The sequence below is a fragment of the Phoenix dactylifera genome, chromosome 12, assembly GCF_009389715.1.
Source record: "Phoenix dactylifera cultivar Barhee BC4 chromosome 12, palm_55x_up_171113_PBpolish2nd_filt_p, whole genome shotgun sequence".
Taxonomy (NCBI): Eukaryota; Viridiplantae; Streptophyta; class Magnoliopsida; order Arecales; family Arecaceae; genus Phoenix; species Phoenix dactylifera.
The window spans coordinates 38,758-44,585 of NC_052403.1; positions in this window are offsets into that span (position 1 = coordinate 38,758).

Sequence of the window (5,828 nt, forward strand, 5' to 3'; positions counted from 1 at the left end):
TGCCCAAGTCAATCAAAATTTTTTTCTGAGGTCGTGATAGGTATGTTCTATTCTACTGCTAAGGTGTTCAAGGCTTGAAGCATGATAGAGGCGCTATGGTGTGTAATACCTTGGTGCTAAAAGCGCTTCCAGTCTCAAGGGCTAATTAGAGCTCAAATACTGAGTAAAATTGTATCACCTCGTTGTCGATGTTTTCCTGTCCGTGCGTGCTGTGGGGTATGGCATGGGCAATATAATTCTTCAGAGGTTTACGTTTGATATACCAAGCTGACCTGGACGTTACTTCCGCATCGTCACCAATATAATTGTCATGCCCTCCATACGCCCAGGAGTTTTAAGTACGTTGGTGTAATAAAGAATTTTAAACAAATATTTGACTACGTGAAATTTAAAAAAAGAAATGCTTAAATTTCATAATTAAAACCATAGCAAACGTTGGCTGTCTGCAGTTGTATTTACAAGTCTGTAAATGAACGAAAAAAAATCTCAGAACTCTAGCAAAGTTGGTTGCAGTTCCAGTTAAGCTTCGACCGTTTCTTCTCCTTCTCCATGAGCCTTCCACAGCTATCATATTCCTTTTTGGTTCCTCTCAAGATACGCCGAATCACGCCGAACCGAGCCCCTATATCGAGCCGACCCAGTGGGGGACCGGGTCGGTTCGTGTATTGTATTCGGATTGGGTCCCAAACCACCCGGAACTGATCTTGAGCTGGCTGAGACCAACCGGTTCTGTTCGAAATCGGTGCGAACCGTCCGGGACAGTTCGCACTGAGTCGGGCTCGTTTGGAACAGCCCCCTTCCCCTTTCTTAGGCATTCCCAACGTTCATTTTACTCTGCACTTCTTCCATTCCTTCCGATGGTGTAAATCACACCGATTCAGTACGATTGAAAGAAGATCCAAGCTTAAATAATGGGTGCTTCCTCTCTCCTATCTCATTCCCTCTCCCTTTTTTTCTTCTAAAAAATAGCTTGAAATTTATAAAATAAGAGAAGATCATGCCAAAATTTTTGATTTTGGTTTGATTTTATGATGTATTGCAGATCTACATGATTATATAAAAAAATTTAATTTTCAGATTTTATATAATTTTTTAAAATTAAAAATATATTTTTAGATTAAAAAATAAATTCGGTGTCAATTTATTAAAGTTTTGATTCAATCATGCACACAGTGGCTTAGGCCTAAGTTTAGAAAAAATTGAGAAATAAATAGCCTTTAATACCTACCCATGGGCCTAAAAAAATATATGTAGCATCCATTGTTGGGTTTTAGATAGATCTGAGCTGAAATTAATTTTTTAAAATATTTATATTTAAAAATTATTTTTAAATTTTAAAAAATAAAAATATATAGTTAATACCAAAAATTATAAAAAATTAGTTGTATGTATTACATAATTCAAAAGTAATTTCGAAGTAGAAAACATATTTTTTTTGAATTTATGATATTTAAATAAATTTGAATCGTAAATGGGTCAACCAATCTAGATTCGTTTATTAAATTGGTCAAGTTCAGGTTCGGATCTTTAATTTATTTAATCTATTTTGACCTTTTTAATAATTGGATTGGGTCAAGCTTGATCCATTTAGCCTATTTAAGATCTATTTAACTCTTTTAAAGCTAACTTAACCCATTTCTGTCCTGTTTAACTCGACTTACTAAGCCTATTTAAATTTATTTAATCTGTTAAAATCCTGTTGAACCTGTTTAACCCATTTAACCTGATTCGTTTTGATTAATAAATGGGCTATACTGGTTGGGTTAGGTAATTTATTTAATAAATAGGTCCAGTTCGGACCTAAATTTCGAACATATTTAATAAATAGGTCAAATTTGGGTTGGTAAATTTTTGACCCACTATGCATTCGGCCCGACCTAATCGGATTGCCACCCCTATTTAAGATCCTCTTTGAGGGGGATCAATCTTCCTATTTCTCCATAAAAGAACAACAATAGATCTGAATTTCTCCTTGATACAAATTACAAACAAAGTTGTAAAGAATAGCTGGCAGTTGGATTCTTTCTGACCCTTGATACAAACCACAAACTAAGTTACAAAGAACTGTAAAATTCTTATGCGTATATTTGGAATAGACACATTGTACATTGTCCAATAAAAGTCGAATGTTGTTGAATGTCCTCTACTGGAATTCTAAATCTGATACAAAGGTGAAGTTAGCATACCCTATTAATTGTCAAATTGGGTTTCATGAGCAACTTTTGATCATCATATTGACTTCCAATATTGGAATACTTTTGGGCTTGCCTTGTATTTCTTGTGGTTGGGAAAGATTTAGTCATGCAACAAATGAAATGCTTAACGCCTTTATACTTTTTTTGGCAATTACAAATCCATACTAGACTTGGTAAGAAATGGCTATCCTATTCTGATTTAGAATAAGTAACAAGAAACATTACAAAAACACGGGACATGCGAACACATATTGGAATTATTAATTTTCCTTTATATGCCAAAAGATTCGCTTGCACAGAGCTCTTCTCTTTCCATATAAATACCAGATTAATGATGGCAATAATGTGGAATAATGATTTGAAATCTAGATTTTCCCTTCAAAGAAAATCATCAATAGCGAGAAGTATATTCTTTTCACCATTTCTCTAAAAGTAGTTAATACCATTCTTGCATTCAATGCAAATCATTAATGTTGAGAAACGTATTCTCTATTTCAAGGTAAAATGTTAATAATGTAATTCTCGGTCCATGTAAAGCATATGGTTTATTTTCTAGCATATTTTAGTTAAATTTTTATATTATATTATTGATGTAGGACAACCTACCAATGTAATTTACTATAATTTCAGAGATCAGCAAGCGTTCACAATAGTAATTTAAAATTTAATGGTTGCTAATTTTTACTTCACTTATTCGGAGTTAAAGTATGAGATTAATCAATTTAAGAGATTAGGTTCCAAACAAGTATTATGGTTGTTCTAATCCTAAAATAATCTGATCATGGGATGTTGAGAAACTTTCCATTGTTAGGGTGTGCTAATTTAATAATAAAGATTTTAAAAAGGTTGGTAGGATGGGTGTGGAAATGAATGAATATAAGTTCTGAAATTTTAGCAGCAAAGTAAGTTTTCAATGGTATAGATTTCATACAAGAGAATTTAGAACATAAATCGGTGAGCAAATCCAGAAGAAGGAGGAACCTATTACCTATCGGGAAGAAGAGGATTAGAACGCTTTGTTGGTGGATCTTCAAGCGATGACAAAGATGAAGGTTGCTGCGCAGAAAAATCAGCAAGTTGATTTGTTGAATCTGGATCGTTGTGCGTTGGGGATGAATGCCAATGAGATGATAGATGGCTGGATGATGACCCGAGGAGGAGGGTCTGCCGCTGATGCATGAGCTGATGTTAGATCTAAAGATGGAAAGCTCAGATCTAAAGGAAGAAAGGATTATGTGCGGGCGGATGAAGGAGGAATCCTTTGGAGACTAGGACAGTGGATTACGTTGGCGTGAGGGGGTGGGCGTGAGGACTTCTTTGCTGAACAAAGGGTCCTTCTTAGATGGTTCACGGGATGAAACCAAGGGTAAGGCGTGTGGAAGAATGAAGTTCTTGTTGGTCAACGAAAACCTCTTAGTGGTTGACGAAGATCCTATTCCTATTTGGATTAGGATTGCTCCTTGATGGGACGCCTTTGATGCATACAAATCTGATTCCTTGTTGGAGTAGGAAGACACCAAAATAGGAAAGAAGGTTTGAGAGGCATGGGAGAAGAGAAGAAAGAAAGGGATCATCACACGGCATGAAGAGAAGGAGAAGGGAGAAGAGAAGCCATGCATGACACAGAGAAGAGAGAAGAGAAGAGAGGAAGCGGTGGCCAAAGAGAAAGGAGTTTTCATTTAAACATCAACTGCTCTAATTAATGAGGGTTAGCTTTTATATAGGCCTTACATTAAGTCAAATAATTAACCAACGAAACAATAATTGAGCCCTAACATATTGGGCCATACATCAAATCAATTAACTCTACCAACATTAGACTATTAAATCAATTGATCACACCCAACTTTGGACCTTTATAATTTAGGCCTTACATTGATCAATTGATCTAATCACTTGACTCAACAATCAAATCAACTCAAACAATAACAAAAGTACAACCAAATCAACTCAAACAAAAGCAACCAGTAATGAAATAGAATAAAAATAACACAGACTCAAATAGATCTAATCCAGGGCCTGACTCAAACCGGTGGCTCAAGATCATCTCTTAGCTACAATGATGTCGATCTTAGGTGCGAACGACAGCGAAGAGCTCCGACGGCTCTATCATATGAAGGAATGACTCAGATATCCTCGTCAATTATATACTTCAATAGATGTTTTAATATATTAAAGTACAATATATTTAATATAATTCATTAGTAAGATATTATGATAATTATTACTCAGTACAATATTCTGATACTACAACATGTATATGATAATAAATAATATACTATACCATTTATTATATGCTAGATTATTTACCATATCTCAACTACATTTATATAATTAATAAAATTTGGTATATCTAATATAAGCATAACAAGTACAAAAATTATTGTACTAATAGCAATAGAATACATAATTATATTGATTGGATATAATAAAATTTATAGCAGATTATGTTATATAGTCATTTATTATTATTGTTCGTGTATATTATTTATTTTTTTAAAAAATATTCAAAACACTTGAAATTCTATATACTTATAATTATACACTATAGTTCTCATCTTTTTATTGATAATTCATCTAATAGAAATATAATATTATTAGAGAATTGCTAAATCATATGTTATAGTTCTAAAATCATAAAATATGCCTTGACAATGCAAACCAGGAGCAAGAATATAACTATGCACCAAATTAGACAACGGTATAATATAGTAGATATAAATCAAGATGAAATCAAAGGAATAACTCAAAAGAGAGGAGGAAAAAAAAACAAATATATGATGATGAAAAAATAAGTCAAACAATATATCTCAATAAAAGTTATATCATACTTTACTCTTCATCAAAGAAACTAGAAACAATAACGAAAATAGCTTAAAAATAAAAATAATCACATACACATGGTTTGATATAGGGCGATCCTTCCGTAGGTATTTGTGCTTAATTGGTTTGGAAGATCAGTCGATTATAGAAATATGAGTTAAATTAGTAGATTTATTAGTCTACAAGGAAACATATTATTTAGATGGTTGAATCAATTGACGTTGAAACATACTTAAATTTATTTTTTATGAATGGAATAAAGACAGAATAACCATAAATAACATAGAATTTCCAAATACTACTTGAAATTTAGAATAACTTTTTAAAATTTAGTATAATCTATGCTCGTCTGTATGTACGTAATTTACTTCATAATATTTAAAATATAATTTAGTATTTTTATATTATATATTTAAAATAATTTAAAAATAAATAAAAAATTATACTTATACATTGCGGTGTACGCGCAAGGAGTTTTCAGAATCCCTGTGAAAGCGGAATGGATCCTAGGGCTAATTTTTAAGTTGGATAAGGTCCACCGTCCAAACGATGGATCATTTGAACCGCCATACGCCAAACCTGTACGTATCGTGCTTTTTTTTTTCAAGGGTAACATGCTACGTGCTGCTCTGCGGTTTTACTGGTTTTTAGTTCAACGGTGGATGCGATGCAAGTGATAAATAAGCGTTGCCTGCCGGGTACGTCACGTGAACTGCTACGAGATTCCGCATAGGTCCGAGGTCACGGAGTCACGGACTCCCCGCCGCGTAGCCCGCCTGGATTGGGATTTATTTCCCACCCTAAAACTCG